The 17,406-nt window shown below is 36.0% G+C and overlaps 1 protein-coding gene across 10 annotated transcripts in view; it reads left to right on the top strand.

Annotated features, from left to right (window-relative positions):
- The window catches only part of ZNF385B (zinc finger protein 385B), a 366,436-nt gene that overhangs the window by 269,052 nt on the left and 79,978 nt on the right, over positions 1–17,406 (top strand). The window contains exon 1 of one of the 10 annotated variants that reach the window (XM_037523644.1): positions 3,705–3,889. The exons of 8 other annotated variants lie outside the window; for them this stretch is intronic. The gene's annotated coding sequence lies outside the window, so the exon portion shown is untranslated. Of the gene's footprint in view, positions 1–3,704; positions 3,890–4,337; positions 4,493–17,406 lie in introns of those variants that run through there. One more of the 10 variants, XM_037523645.2, reaches the window with a different exon arrangement.

The following is a 17,406-nucleotide window of genomic DNA, read 5'->3' as shown; positions in this document are numbered from 1 at the left end:
ATGGTTTTCTGAGTAGGTCTTAAAATATAAAGAAGAAAACAACATTCATGGTTTTATAAAGCTTTGCAAGAAAGACTAAGCATATTCCTAAACACTCGTGGATATTGACTCCTTTTCAAGATCATTTATAATGTTGACATTGAGGTGCTCTTGCTAATGTAATGTTTTATCTAATACACTCATCCTGTAGGTTCAATAAGCTTTTGAGGACTATTCCAAAACTCTAACAACAATTTATTATTTGTTTCTATGAAAAATGGTTCTGAGTTCTAGAATACACACTTTAAATCCAAGTTAGGAACATACTGCACTTCTAAACCCTCTTAAATTTATTTGTTCTTTGTAAATTTTATACCTTGTTTACTCTGAAGACTATCGTAATTACCCAGCGGAAAGAAAACCTTTAATCAACTGGTATGCAAGCAGCCCAGTTCTGATAATAAGAATACAGATGTCATTCCCTTTACCTCATTCATTCATTCAACATTTTCACTGAGCACTTTCTCTGGGCAAGGTGCTAGGAAAACAGCAGTAAACCAATTCTTGTCTCTAACCCAGAAGAGCTTATAACTCCTTGGGGAAGAAGACACATACACAAATAATACACAATAGAATGTCTTAAGTACCATAAGAGAGGTGTAAGTGAAATGTTATACATGGTCATAGGAGACAATATACTTTCTTTTTTTTTTTTTTTAGGACATTGTTTTTTTTTTAATTTTATTTTTATATTCCCCATACAATTGCAACCCCCTTATTTTGACCCCAACCCCTCTTTTCCCCGCCCACCCCCACAGAGTGTCTCTGGTTCATAGTTGTTTGTTGATTTTGATTTTTTCTTTCTTATAGTTATTCTTTTTCCTGGTCCCTTATTTAGGTTTTCTAGATTCCTGCTATGAGTGAGACCATCCAGTATTTTTCTTTTTCTTTCTGGCTTATTTCCTGAGCATGATCCCTTCCAGCTCCATCCATGTTGCTGCAAATTGCATGTGTTTGTCTTTTTTGAATGCTGAGTAATATTCCATTGTGTATATGTACCACAGTAGGAAGGCTTCCTAGAAGAGATGGCATTTAAAATGCCACTTGAAAATGAAGAGAATTTGAAAGGGGATGGAAAGGAAAGGATATCCGTGAGGCATGATAGCAAAAAGAAAGTATTAGAACTAAGAAAGTGTGTACATACAAGAACTTCCATCTAGTGCCACATGTAATGAATATTTCTGGAGCTAATATTAGGTGTAAGCCACTGTCTAAGGAGCCAGAGACCGAAAGATAAATAAGATGTGGTCCTTGCTCTTAAGGAATAATTCAGTTTGACATATCTTAGAAATTGAGAGTGAGAAATGATTTTCAGTTACATTTAGGGTGGGGACAGATACTGAACTCAGATGTAGGAATTATATTCCATGGTTATGATGATAATGATGCATATCATTTTCTAAATTTTCCAATATTATATATACTTTAGTACGAATTTACATGTAGGTCTCCTTGTGAGATAGAATTACTGTTATAGTCTTACTTTTCAACTGGAAAAAGTGGGGCATACCAACTCAGTTAATTCATTTAATGTTGCCCAGTTGCAGTGATTTGAACAGGTGTATTGGGCTTCCGGGCCTGTAAGTCACTAGCTACGGGAGCTAGCTGTGGAAGACATTTGAAGACAAAAATGATTAATTCTAGCTGTCCTTCTTAAAGATGCATTTTACTGCGGTGGGGTGGGGGATACAAAGATTAAAGGATTATGCTGATTAACAGCTAATGAGGACCTAAATGAAGGTAACATTGTTGGGTATGGGAAGGGAAGGAGGTGACAGATGTCATAAAGAATGATAGTGACATAGAGTAAGAAATTGCCCAGTGTTTCCAGATTCATCCAGACTCTTCCCATCCTTTAGGTCACCACTTAAATGTCTCTTCTCTGCTCAGCCTTTATCTCTCACATGGTTCTCCCCATTGAGGAGTATCTCATGTTCCTTATCCCATTCTCCAACTCTTCTTGTAATACACATACACCATGGACTAGTGGTTCTCAGGCATCAGCATGCTTCAAAGCACCTGGAAGGCTGCTTAAAACACAGATTGGTGGGTCCTCACCCCAGACTTTTTAATTCTGCAGGTCTGAGATAGAGCCTGGGAATTTGATTTGCTAACAAGTTCTCAGGTGATGATGATGCTACTTGTCTAAGGACCACCCTTTGTATCTGCTGAAGCTAAGAAGCCATGAGAGGTACAGATAAAAGACTTGGGAGCTTGAGGCTAGACTAATACGCCAGATCTGGCGTGTCCTAGAAAAATAAAACAAGAATCAGGTTTCATTTACGGACAGGCAGAAAAGAATGAAATATTTGCCTAGCTCCATGAAATAAAAATACTTTGAAGGAGGCATCTGTCTATTCCTAGATGAGCTAGAAGTTTTCTTAAATATGTCATTGGTATAGACTTTAAACAAAAAAAAATAATTGAACATCATAGCAGTGATTATAATTTTATTTTAATCATGAAGCGGTAAATACTTTGTAAGTAACAAGTGTACAATTGTTATTTGAGAGAAAATAAGTATAGAGCTAGCCTACTATGTTCTATTTACATTGTTACTTTGTTATTTTCCATAAGAACTGAGATCATTGGTCCTGGAGAAATGTACCATTTCCAAGAGCTGGTTTTATAATTACCATTTTGATTGCTGCATCTAATTATTCCTTAAGTTTTACCTATCCCTGATAGTTACCTTGCAAATCTGACGTAAGCAGATATATCAAGTCTCCTAATTTGAACAGGTATAATTTGCTCTTTACGTCACTGAAGTGTTGGCTATAGTTGGCAAATGTACTAAGTTGCACAAGCAAAAGTGCAAAATCCTCCCTGGTATTTGCAAACATCAGTCATTTCAGGTTTCTTTCATTCAGTCAAATGTCCACTAGTTTAACTGCTCAGGACCAATGACAATCACTTCAGCATAAGAAAACAACCATTCATTCATAGTCACAGTGTGTAAATAACATGGACACCTTGGAAGCCTTATTCTGATCACACAGCCAGATGCCAGTAGATGGAGAGTGAAATTAGATAAATATGAGTAAATATCGCATTATCTTAGTTCAAAGCATAGAGAACTTCTAATTTCACCATGATAATTCACCCATATAGCTGAAATTAGGGTTTGAGTTGAGATGCATAAATACTCCTGTTAATTTTAATGATATCAAACAGTCATCTGTTTAGTCTTTTTGAAGTCTATGCAGTAAATACTTAAAGTCTGTAAATCCACCGAAAAGGAAACAAATTATTCAGGCCTAATAATATGCAACTAAATTAATCTGGGACTAACAATATAAATAAAGTTCCTATTTTGAGAACAGATGCCTTTTTAAAATAAAAACAAATTTAAAATAAAGATGTATATGTGTCCACCTAGAAAAGAAAAAATCAATTCTTTAAGTGATAATCACAATTCCAAATTGTTATAATAAATATTTTGAGAAAATTTGAGTTTCTTTGTTAGGAAGGAGCGGGTGACAGATCCCTTGGTTTTATTTTTATCCTAGTAGAGTGGTAGTTTCTGAGTAGCTAGGAGATACTTAGAAAAATTTCATGGAAGAAAGTACTTGTCAGTCTTTTAGGATATATTTGGTTTAATGTCGTCAGAATGTAGTCTGCCCTCTCCCTGGAATCAAGTTGCAAACACTATCCTCAATAGTAATTAGAGCTAAGCAGCAATTACAGGACTTATGATTTGTTCAGACACAGTGCCTGTCGGCTGTTTCCTAGCACCACATTTCACAGGAGCACCAGGTTGAAATGATGGAATTATTTATCTCTAAATGTAATGCCTTGTTCAGTGCTCGAATGCAGAAGTGAACGTGGACTGTATTCTTAAAAAATCAAGGTAAGCATTGCTAACTGATCAGCATTTACACCTCAGGGAACTTTTTTGTGATGTGACAAAAATGTAATGCAGTTAAGATCAATTTTGGGGAAAGAGAAGTAGAATTAAAACAAGCAGAATTTGCTAATTTCACGCTCCCACCCCCACCGGTATCATCTTGGTTTTCCTAACTTATTTTTATTTAAATTGCTATATTGAGTCACTGCTAAATGTAATGAAGATGTGACTGATGTTCTGCATTTCCCTCATCTTTATGAGCTTCGGTTCCTTTTTGTTTCAAAGTTTGTCTCAAAATAACTACTAAGTAAAAATGAGTTATGTTTGATCCAAGCATGTTTGAGCCTTCTCTCCTTTTTCACCATATATTTGTCAAGAAGTATATTTAAGCTGATGTATACATGTTCTAGAATTCACATTCAGAATGATTGAATAATGGCTGGTAGCCAGTAATAGAATTGAGTGATCGGGCAGTTTGAATTCTTGTCACGTGATTTTTATGGTAGACATGGTTCAAGATTTTAGTGTTTCATCTAGTTCATATCAGAACTCAATCGCTTCATGTTTATTTAGACGTTTGCACATGGAAATCCCTGTAGAAATCAGGTAAATTTAGCACCTCAAATGGGAATATTGTCTGTCATGAGGGTAAATGCATTTTGTTTGTATAAATAGATATTTGTGAAATTCTCATTTCTATTTTAATGTTATCACTTTGGTTTTCCCTGCCTAAAAATCCCTCTTCATCCAGTTTTCCATTCTTAAAATATTAACAAATTACTGTTAGGAAAGGGCTTAGAAAAACTTGGCACTTGGGAGATGTTTTACCCTCATAGTCCCTAGTGGAATTTCAGGTGATTTGGAAAATATTGAAAGAGGTTGGACTTCTTCTCTTGGAAGACTAGAAGTGTAAACACTGAGGGTTCAGTACACTCTTGAAAAAAATGAGTAGATTAAAACCAATGAACATTATTTTTTCCTTAGTTCTAGAGACTCTGTGAGGTGTGACTTCTTAGCAGACACCATTGTTCTGTGTAGGTATCACAATAGGCTAGTACCTAAAACTTGGAAAGAAAATTTTTTCTAGCCCTGTCTTTGTTTTCATTTTGTATATTGTCTCATTTTGTATTTACTTTGTGATGGAATTATTTATCCCTGCTCATCATTTTCTTCAAAGGAAGAAATAAACAATGTAGTATTTTAGAAGTCTACATAATATATGCAAATGCACCTTGTGTTTCCCAATGAAAAGGTATATTATTTATATACTCCAGGGCACTGCAGATAAGTTTCTGTAGAAATACACCATTAAAATCTGGTGGATTTAAGTTCTTAACTTCTCCCACTGTGTCATGTGAGCGCATATAAAAAACCTCTGTTGCCGCAACTGACATGACTACTTGGGACATAACCAGAGATGTGGCCTAATTCCATTGTTCTAGACAAACTTATCCTGATATTAGTAAAAACTTGCTGTGAATCTTTTGATTTATAGAAGCAAATTTTGAAAACAAAATTAACATAATATAGCTGCAAAGCAAGGCAAATGACGAATTTTATGAGTGCTTTCCAATTCTCTAGCAATATGGTAGTGAAAAAAAACAGAGACAAAGAGATGAGAGAGAGGCAGAAAAGCATCTGTACATATAGAAAGAGGCAGAGAAGCCAGAGACATGAGAGACAAGAGAGATGGTAAAGCATAAAAAGACAAACAGGTGAAAAAACAGGAGAGAACATAGGTAAACAGAAGGGGAAGAGAGAAAGAGAGATAACATTGATGTTTGCATGCAGATATTCTGCAATTTGGGGACTTTGTATTCCTTTTGCATTTTCTTCAACTAGAAACATTCGTTGTCAAATTAAATACATGGAGTACCAGGTCCATTTTTATCAGTTGTTTACATTCCCTTTGTGTCCTTTGAAGTGAAGACAGCTTAGAAAGTTTTTTGAATTTCAGAAAAGACCATGAGTCAAAACAAATGTTCCTCTAAAAGAAAATATTTCCATTCTTTTGTTGCCTTATAAAGCAAATCATTGAAAAGGAAAATGATGAGTGCTATGATTAAATTCTCTACTTTCCTTGTGGCTTCCTATTAAAAAGTCATTATGTCTTTGATTTTAAGTGTTCATTTGGAGCAGTGAGAGGAGTCATTTGGGAAGCCAAAAAGAAATCCCATAGAGGAAAAACTGGTACAAAGTCAGTACAGTGGTACAGGAAAAATCATGATACACAGGAGCAGCAGCAACCACTTATAATGAATCACATCAAATGCAGGAACTCCTTGGGCATTCGCTGGAGGGCCTTATCTGACACTACTTTGCATATCACTAGTGCCTCAGGAGCTGCCTGTGTGACTGAAGCAAGCAGCATCAATTTCTAGGATGTCAGGACAGTGGCAGAGTTCCAAAATATCAAGCCAGCAATTGGCCATTCAATTAAATACCCACTAAAGACCCTTTGTAATGCAAGTATCCCTTGAGTCACAGGACACTGTGTTTCTTAGGATAAGGGTGACAGCACATTGTGTCCTAATGACCCACTCCTTTGAAGGAATTAGATGTCCTGCGCATAACATTTTGCCTGCCTCTACTTCATTCTGTGTAATTTGTCTCAGAATAACTACAGTGCAGTTTCTGCTATGCAATTAAAAGATATGGGGGAAGAAAATCATTTTAGAAGTCAGAAAATTCCAAATAAGGAATTGATGCTAGTCCTAGTCCACCCTGTATATAGTCCACCCAAACCCCACTTTTCCCCCCTCTCATGCATTCATTTTCCTCCAATCACTATTTCTTCATTGTATCCATCATAGCATGGCCAGATTAATCACCCCAAACCAGGTTTCCATAGGGATAGAATAGAGGTTTGCATGTTGGTGGCACAGCAGCCTTGTATGTTGGTGGCAGCCATCTCTACTGCTCCTGGGGGAAAAAAAGTCTCTTGCTGATGGAGGACCAAGAGTCACCTCTTCTATGTTAGTCACCACACTTCTAACATTCCATTAGAATTCTCCAGAATACGGGCCTCCCCGGTGGCGCAGCGGTTGAGCGCTGGGCTGCGAAGCTACCTGCAGCCTCTGCAGCGCAGGTTCGATCCCTGGCCTCCAGGCGAGGGTCCCACATGGCACGCAGACCTCTCCTGCCGCCCACTGCTTCCCTCAGCAGCATACTTCATCAGTCTGCCTGTTCTGTTCCCCACTCTGGCTCTGGTGAATTCTCTCACCCTCCCGCGCTTCTGACTGTACCCAGTGCTTGTATGAATAAATACATCTTTAAAAAAAAAAAAGAATTTTCCTGAATACTCTACAGTGTGTTATAATTGTGGCAGTCCAAGGATACATGTGCAGAATGGGAAAAAGTCACTGTGCAGTTTTTACTATTTTTTTTATTACCAAGTTGTGCTTTCTAGAAGTCTGTTCCTTTATTTTTTTTTTATTTATTTGTTTAATGGGCTACAACTTTTGAATATCTTTGAAATATTTGGTTAACATTTCAGTTAAGGAAAACTTTTTTTCTCTACAAACATGGGAATAGAGAATATTGGCAAACCAGAGCAAATGTTAAATCTGCTTCTGTAAATTGAGCACATTTCTAAGGGAAAAGGATCAGTCTGGAAAGGACCATTAAGTAAACCACTACTCCTTCCCCATCTCCCCATTGGCTCTTAAATGTAAATAACCTGGACACTGAATTCAAGAACTGAAATTCTCTGAAACTATGGAGCTAAACCTCCTGCCCTGGAGTTGGGATTCATAGCAGCAGCCAGGTGTGTTGACCTTCTGAGTTGCTTCTGCCTGGCCATTCTGTGAGCAGCAGAGGAGAGGCGGAAGACACAGGCAGAGGTTTAAATGGTCCTGCTACTTTGATCAGCTCTAAGGGAAGGTCAATTGCAGTGCCTGGAAAAAAAATGTGTCTTTTCAGATATCATTTTTGTTGCAGTTCTGATAACATAAAATGTCAGTATAAAAACCACCAACAGAAATGTGAGTGTGCCTCCAACTATGAGACTATTTAAATGAGTTATATTGATCCAAATGGTACAGTTAAAAGCATCATTTAATAGGAGTTGTTGTTCTCTTTTTTTCCCATTGGGAATATTAAGGTAATTATTTAAAATGAGATGTTGCAATCTAGCTCCTGCCGTTCTTTAAAAATGGAAGGAAATCTTGGCTCTCGGCCATCCTGGCCGTTCTTTCATGTAATTTCTTTCTTCTGTTGTTCATGTTAGTAAAATATTAAAGTTAACATCTCATTTGAGAATGAATATGCCTAAATATCAGTCAAAATACGAAAAGAAAGCAGATCAGATAATTAAAATTTCTATCAAATAATCTGCTTACATTTTTAAGGAAGGTAATGACTATGAAATGTACTTTTTGTATGTCTTTGATTATACAGACTGCAGTGTCTGAAACAGCCCATTGCCAGGGATCTCTGGGCTTGAGTCTATAGTCAGGTACCATGTTGGATTAACTTCTCCAAATTCCATTTTTGTCATTAGGAATCTAGGTCGATTCCTAGATTATGGTTACCTCTAAAATTTTATGAAATATAATTCCTCTAGAAATATCCAGTGGTTGGAGAAGAATAGCTGTTACGACATTTCTACAAAAATCTGTATTTTAGGAAGATTTCTAAAATAAGTCATAGTTCCAAGCTGTCATTAGGTCCCTAAGCATGTTGTAAGGGAGAGCAAATAGCTCCTCTGTAACAGAAAGAGGATTCAGAGCTCAGAAAGCATCTTGATGCCACAGACAGGAGTCCCTGGGCACATGTAGCTCAGGACCATCTCCCTGGATCTTTTGCCAGAAAATTTCGTCAAGCTGCTGTGACCTCCCAATCCATTCTTGACCTCAGACAATTTTAGTAAAGCCCTGTCTGAAGATAATTTTGGCTTCTAAAGACTTAGTAATTTAGAAACTAAGCACATGACATTCCCTTTTGATAAGTCAGGTATATTAAAAACTATTTCGAAAAGCTTGTCAAAGCATTTGTCAGAACCATTTTCCTATCTTTCATGCCATGCTTAATACCATTGGGTTGCAAGTGGAAAAACTATAACAAAACCAAAAAAATTCTATTCCACTTAAAAGAAAATTAGTTCTCAAGGTTTTTTTTTTTTTTCCTTTTTGAAAACTATTTGTCTTCTGTACTTTAATTCTGAAATTTTCAGCTTTTGCAATGTTGCTTTTAAAAAGAATTACAGTTATAAAGTATGTCACTTGTAGCCAAACTGTAATTTGTACTATCATATAGTAAATACGTGTCACCTATTTTTATAGTAAATACGTCACCCATATAGTAAATACGTCTCACCAACATTTTAAATATAAGAAACTCAGTGCATGAGCAAGATATTCAGTATAAATGAATCACCACTTGACTTTATGTATTCTATTGCCACACATCAGAAAAGCTATATTTTGTATCTTAGTAAAGGATTCATCATTTTGTGTAAAGGCAACTACTAAACCCAAAGGATATGGTGACTTAAAATCTATCATGATGTGGTTTCACTGCTGTTTTTTGATACAGCACTTCATTATTGCTTATAAACTTCAGTGTGGTACTCAGAAGGATTTATTTTTAAATACTGCATTCGGCCAGGATGCTGCTGTTAGAAATCTTTGGAAATAACCCTATGCTGACCCAAGGGAAATTCAGGCACAGAACTGCCAATTGTTAAGATTTTATAGACTCAGAGTTCTAGATACACATTTTTCTCTTTGGCATCACTGGATTCTGTCAGTCTCTTCTATCTACTTCTGAAATTCAGAAAGGAAGCATCAGCATTAAAGGGAACTTCTATTTTCTTATAAATCATTTTGAACAAAATCAAGCTGGCAGTGGAAAAAAGAACTCAAAAATATCATATTCATCCTAAAAATATACAAATTTGACAGTGTTTGAAGATGTTTTTATTGCAGCATTTTGTGTACATTTGTCAAAATGATTTACTTAAATTAATGGCATTGAGCACATTACTCTTAAAATTTTTCTCTTAAAGTATAACGTACAGAAAAGCACATACATGTATAATTGAATGAATGAATGCAAACTTACTATGTAACTGGCATTCATATCAAGAAAAAGAACATTTTTAGCACCCAAGAACCCCCTCTCAAGCTGGCTATGGTCTCTCTGCCTTTCTCCCCCACCCCAACCTTACTACGTTGATATAGCCACTATCCTAACTAACAGCATAGATTAGTTTTAGTTTGACTTGATTTCATGCTTTGAAAAAATGGCATCCTACAGAATGTTGATATGCTCCTTTATTTTAGCTCATTTTCTTAATATGTTTGTAAGATCTTTTGTTTTTCACGTGTTAATTGTATATTTTCTTTTCATTGCTATATTTCATTATGTCTTATTGTGTGAAATACCAACATTATTTAATTCTTTCCACTGTTGATAGAGAATTTGGCTAGTATTCAGCTTGGTGTATTAGTATTGCTATGAATATTCTAGTATATTTCTGTTAGCTGTGTATCTAGAAGTGAGATGACAGGGTATGTATATCCTTAGTTTTAGTAGATACTATAGTTTTTCAAAGTAGTTGTAACAATTTACATTTCAGATAAGAGTTCTTGTTCATATCCTTGTTAACATTTGATACTCTTTATCTTTTTTCATTGTAGGCTTTCTTGTAGGTATATAGTGACCAATCCTTGCAGTTTTAATTTGCATATCCCTGAGGACTGATGAAGTTAAGCACTTTGACACATTTACTGGCCATTTTTGTACCTACTTTAGTGAAGTGTCCACTCAAGTCTCTTGTGTTGTCTTTTTCTTAATGACCTGTAGTTCTTTATTCTAGATTAAAGTATTTTGTTAGTATATATTTACTGTAACTATCTCCCACTCTGTGGGTTGTCTTTTCACTCCCTTAATACATTCTTATGCTTAATAGAGTATATGCATCATTTTTTTTTTTTTTACGATTAGTACCTTTTTCCTGTTTAAGAAATCTTTGCTTATTCTCAGGTCACAAAAATGTTCTGCTTTTCTCCACTGTTTTACCTTCTAATCCAGAGCTCTTAGAAAACTTTGAGAACCTAAATGTTTTTAATTTAATGCTTTCCATTTTTCTACTTTTTGCTTATGCAGTTCCTTCTACCATCCTTCTACATCCATCTCTCCAAATACTAGTTTTTCCTCAAGACATTATCTTTAGAGAGTGCTCACTATGGAAACACTTATGAATCCAGCTTCTAACCAGATATAATTTCCTTCCTTCTTCACCCTCTTTATCATTTTATGTGATTCCTGACATATCCTGCTTTTTTAGAAGCATAAACTATATGCTCTCTTGAGATACAGCATGGAGTCAGAGGAGTAGGAATTGTTACTAACAATAGTAACTGAAGCTTACTAAACACCTGCTCTGTGTCAGGTATTGGATCAGCTAACGCATAGAAAAATCTCAGTTAGTTCTCATACCAGTCCCATGATATAGGTACCCTTATTTCCTCCAATTTATAGAAAAGAAAAAAGACATAAAAAGAAGTAAAATCACTATTCCCTGATGTACAAGAAAATGGTAGTTCAGAAGTTATATTTCTCCTAAATTGATACTTTTAATGTGAATAAAACTATCCTTCCTGAAGGGCATGCCTTAGTGTCATGCTCAACCCAGAAGCTTTGGGGGGGAGGGTGAAGAATTGATTCATGCTCCAAAAACTGTGGGTAGAAATTATATCTTCCTAGATTTTCACAGCGCCTGTTAGTATATTAAAAGCTCTGAGATGTCTTGCAAAAAAAGAACTGTTTTAAACTTGGTTGAAGCCAGCATTTTATAAGTGTGTTTGATGACAGGATCTTTTTCGTGAAACAACTTTATATATATAGCTTTTGTATAGGATGATGGCATGGATTTTAGAGTCAGATGAACAGGAATGTGGACACAGGCCCTACTACATCTAAGTGATATTAATCTCTTGAAGCCTCCCCCTTCTCATTTATGAAACGGGGATAGTAATACAAACTTTATATTATTGTATTAAATCCTGGACACAAATAACTTATCATCAAATGGTAGTAATTGTTATTTTCTTCTCTTAAAAGCTGAAATTCCATCTCACTCAATTTATAATGCCCCTAACTGACAGCACTGTATTTTGAACAGCTGCCCCCCCCCCCCCCGGCAACTATCTATTGAATTAAATAACACTGCTATTTGGGGGAAAGTATTTTAGATAAATAAATGAGTTCTAAAAGCAGACCTTATAGTACATTTTTAAATCTTACATATTACAGTTATTTTAGTATCAGATAGTACGATAAGGTCAAATTTAAGTTTCAACTAATTCCCAACTGCAAAGGGATCCACTTTAAATCCCTTAGTTTGGGGCCTTCCTGGTGGCGCAAGGGGTTAAGACACAACCCATGAAACTATCTGCAGTCACTGCAGCATGAGTTCGCTCCCCAGCCAGGGAGCTACCCACATGGCGCAGCAGACCTCTCCTGCCTCACCTGCTGCTCCCCTCAGCACTGTATTTCAGTAGATCTGCCTGTTCTGCTCCCCACTCTGTCTCTGGTTAATCCTCTCATCCTCCTCACTTCTGGCCTGTACCTCAATTCTTGTATGCATAAATAAATAGATCTTAAAAAAAAAAAAATCTTGTAGTTTGATGTGAAAATGCTTCTATCTACAGTTGGAGAATGTGTCTATATAACTGAAGTGTTTTCAGGTGGGCAGTTTAATACCAAAAGCTTGTAGCAAAGAACAGAATGGAGTAGTCATATTGCCTGAGTTTGAATTCTTCCCTCTGCATATATAAACTGTGTGAAGTTGGGCTTAAGCTCTCTGTGCCTCAGTTTATTATTTGTAAAATGGGCCTAATAACAATACCTTCTTTATTGGGTTATTGTTAATATATGTACTTATGACTATATTAATTTGACATATATATGAGTATATCTTTAATATATAATAGTTATTTTAAATTTATATAGTGATATGTAATTTAGTATATAGAAATAAATATATATATACACACACAAACATATTTATAGGTCTGTATACATATGTGCAAAGATGTTATATGCTTAGGATAGAGTCTAGTCACATTGTATGCACTATAAAGTATTATCTCTTATGATTTGTGGCCTTTTCAGAAGCCATACCCTGTATCAATAGCATATCTTAGCATATCAATAGCCACCTCCTAATGGCTAGGCTTCGTGGTCTCTTGGTAAATTGGTTTCCCTACATGATAAAGTGGTAAAAGAATGGAAATTGAAGAGAATAGAGGTGATATTGGTTGGTGATTGTACTGGTAAGAGTGAAAGTTACTCAGTCTAAAGGCAACAGAAAAGCAGTGAAAAGACAAAAACAAGTTTGGTGGAAAATCTGAAATGCCTCTCGTTTTAATTCCTTTAAATAAACCTTTGAGGGTGCTGCAATTGACATTGTCTCCCCCTATTACTGGACAGGGTGAGGGGTCCCCCTGAACCCCCAAACCAGCCTGCTTTAAATAGGTTCTAGACCCACCACATCAAGACCTACTCTAGAGTGTAAGACCTTTAATGGAAAAGAATTTTAATACATATAGTGTGCAATAAAGACAAGAAAAGGGAAAGACTAGATAAAATAGTTTCCAATCAAGCACCCAGAGTTACCCATCCCCTCATGGGTAAATGCCCACCCAAACAGCATTGGCCCAAAGCAGGGCCACTGAGGCCCAAAAGCTTGCCATAAGTCTAAATCACCTTCTGGTGGGAACTCATAGAAAAGAGGCAGAAAAGGCCACACAAGCCTGGAAGGAAATGAGCAAAATCAAAATCAAGATAAATGCTGCCATTGTTAACCTTCCCATAGGTCTCTGACGCACACCTGTTTCAAATATCTCCTTCCATGTCCTCCAAGTCCCTGGTACCAGTCCAAGGCTAAGAAGCAAGCAAAGCTTCTTCACTTCTCTCTGCTCCATGCGCCTCCTCCAGGTCTCCTTCCTCTCCATCCTGCTTCCTTCCTTCCCCAGTCTCCTCTCCAGCTTCTCCTCCCTGCTCAGCTCCACCATCCCTTGGGTGAGACATGGAGCCTGGAACCTCCCCTTTCCCTGAGGACCACCTTGTTACACCCCCAACAGATTTTTATACTTTTTAAATTTTAATACTCACTAAAGCAGACACACATAATAGTGGCATAAAAAGGAAATACTTCAGGGTTTATAAGAAAGATAGGTAGGTAAGGAGAGAGACAGACAGATTTTATTTCATTTTATAAATCCTTTTCCATGCAGATTTGCCTTTCTAAAGCTGAAGTATGTTTGTTTGAGTTATGGTTCCAAAAAAATGACCCGCTAGGAAGCTGCCAGGGTAAATATTTAATAAGGTAAAATTAAGCCCCCACTCTTTGCCCAGCCCACAGGTTTGGGTAGTTTGAATAGATAAGGGAATTGATAAAGCTGCTAATAAGGGTACCAGACCAAAAGACCTGATCATTTCCTCCGTGAACGGGGAAGCAGGGCCAGGATACATTTTGTGTCAAAGATCAATGCCTAAGACTAGATATCCCAGCAAATAACTTAGCATTAGGAAAAACTAAGAGAAGTGTATTATACTCCATTTTCACCTGCTTTCTTACTTCGGGTGCTGAAGGAAATTCTGTGGGGACTATATGGTGGGAGGGGCGGGGGAAGCAAATATTGTTTAAAAATGAACAATGATGTAAAAAATAAATTAAAATTTTTTGAAAAATACTACTACAGTTAAAAAAAAAGTATACTTCAACAAATCCACCTTTTCTGTTCTTCACTCTGTCTCTAATGAATTCTTTCATCACAGTGCCTCTGGCCTCACCCCAATATTTCTTGCCAGTACAGAAGCCTCAAGGGTATCACCTAAATAGACCTTCAAGATTATATTTCTAAAGGTCAAAGACTAAAGCAGCAATTTCATAGTCACCTGATCCTCAAATGAGGCTTTATTGTGATGGATTATGACATAAACCGTTGACATAATAAAGTACCTATTATGTTACAGAGACAGTTGGCTGAAATAATAGTTTTCTTTATAATCACAGTAGTGAGTTGTCTTTCACATATTCTTATTTTCATAGTTATAGAGGAATACAACTTAGATTTACCATCAAAATTAAATTTATGGAAGAATACAAGTGTATTCTTATAAGAGAGTATATGAACCTGTGGAATTTCTGTGGCAAGAGTGGTGACTGTTAGATCTTTGTGGTATGCATGCCTGTGTATGTATTTAATTTTAGAACATTTAGTTAAATATGTGTACATCAAGTGCTGTAAAGTACCTTGTTTTCAAATGAGGTTTGGAACACTGTTTTGAACTGATTCATTGTGATGTATACAAGATTATATCCTATGCTTTGAAACAGAAGTAGCTAAAGCAGGTATCTTGTATAAGGTTGACATACAAAAGACAAAAGTTGGTCCTGTCCCAAACCACCCTTTGTGTTTACAAACCTGCTCATTATATTTTCAACCCTATTTATTTCTTGGAATCCTTGAGCTTTAGAGATATTAAGTGTTTTCTTGCAGGATGCAATGCATTTTCACCAAATTTCTGCATCCTGACATTGGTGTATTCTGAGGTGAGAAGAAATGCCTCTGAACAGCAGCAGCAGCAACAGTAAAATCTAAAATAAGGTGGCAGAGGGATCAAAGCATGAACTAACCTGTGCAAAAAATGCACTTTTTCCCCGTTCATTTCTCCTTTGGAAAAACTTCCTTTGAAGTGTTCATCTTGGTGAAGAAATATTAAAAAGCATGTTTCAAAGTGAAAAGCACAAGGCTGAGGTGAGGGAATTGATGAAAGCATAGTTTATATTTATTCAGAAGATCTACCAGTACTTTAAAACAATCTGTGTTTAACATGGCAAATTGTCTGTCATTAAAATGCTAATGAAATGGTAAACAGCTGCTAAGTTTTTTATGCTAATTAATGGTGGCATCTAAGTAGTTCACAAGCCTTGTCTTTATTAGCATAGATATTTGATTGGGTAAGGGAGGATCATTGTGCATTCTGACCTTTGTTGATGGAGCAATCTGTCAAGTTGCTGCATTCTATTTGCTTTGAGTTTGTTAGTACAAAGTGACTCTCACCAGGCCCATAGGGGGCCATGTATTACACAGTATTACCAGAGTGTCTATTTGTAGGCTTGGGAAGAAAATTTTTTTCTTCGCTTTGGGAGATCCATCATGGCAAAATCATACATTTGTTCACCAGGCAGTTTTAAAGTAGAATACTAAGGTATACATTTTATGTTTTAGTTTTTTTAACAACAATAATAATTATACCTTATAAAAAGTCACTGCTTTAATGTAAGAAATATCTGTTTTGCAATTTAGCTAAGATTTTAAAGGAAAGTTTTTAAAATATTTAATAAGTGCCTCTGCAATGTTTGTCATATCGATATAGTACATCATCTTGAATCCATAAGTTCCAAAGTTGGCAATGAATGTCACCTTAACTAATTAGAAGAAACATGGAATTAAATACAGGGTGGTTATGTGAATGGTAGGCTGTGTTCAGAGTGTTTACTTGGAAATCAGTAAAAACAATACTGTTTGATCTCTTCTTTTGCTTCATTCTCTCATTTACTGATACTCTATTCCCTGACAAATGGCATAGATATAAAGACTCCCACTACAGATAAATGTTTTAGATGGCACTATTCTTTTTTCTGTTTTTAGGATCAATGTAAATGAGGTTGATGGTCCCCTGGATGCTATTGCTAAAAATGTTCTGCAATGATTTGAAATATGATGCAGATTTTCTTAAGGAAATACATTACAAAAAATTCATTGAAATAAAGATTTTAATTATTCAGGAACACGATAAGAACATTGGTAGACATTTTAATAGTTGGGGCATTTTCCCATGTTCATTTTTCCTTGAAGTTAGTAGGGGCATTAGGGCATATAGTTACATGAGGTTCTATATGGACAAGCCAGGAGAAATTGAAATACTCATACATTGCTAGTGGAAATGTAAATTGCTTCAGCTGTTTGGAAAACATTCTTGAAGTTCTCAAAAGGATCAGTTATATAATTACCATGTGACACAACCATCCCCAATTCCACACTTAGAGACATACCTAAAAAAACTGAATATAGATAGATAGATAGATAGATAGATAGATAGATAGATAGATAGATAGATAGATACAAAAAAACTTACACTGTACCAGGAGTGAACCTTGGAAACATTATGCCAAATGAAAGAAAATATTCGCCAAAAAACTCAGATGATTTCATTTAAATGAAATGTCCAGAATAAGGAGAGCTATACAGACAGAGAATAAATTAGTGGTTGGCAGAAGCTGAGGGTTTTGGGAGAAAATGTGGAATGACTGCTAAAATGGATATGGAGTTTCTTTTAGGGGTCATGAAAATGTTCTAAAGTTGATTGTAGCGATAGTTACACAAGTCTTTGAATATGCTAAAAAACATTGAGTTGTACACTTGGATACAGTGGGTGAATTCTCTGGTATGTGAATTTTATCTCAATAAAGCTGTTATATATATATTTTTAAAAAGTCTTAC

Source organism: Talpa occidentalis, unplaced genomic scaffold (genome assembly GCF_014898055.3).
Source record: "Talpa occidentalis isolate TD23 unplaced genomic scaffold, MPIMG_talOcc4v2.1 talOcc4.3, whole genome shotgun sequence".
Lineage (NCBI taxonomy): Eukaryota > Metazoa > Chordata > Mammalia > Eulipotyphla > Talpidae > Talpa > Talpa occidentalis.
Note: the sequence above shows the minus strand (reverse complement) of the source record. Positions and strands in the feature narration are given on the sequence as shown.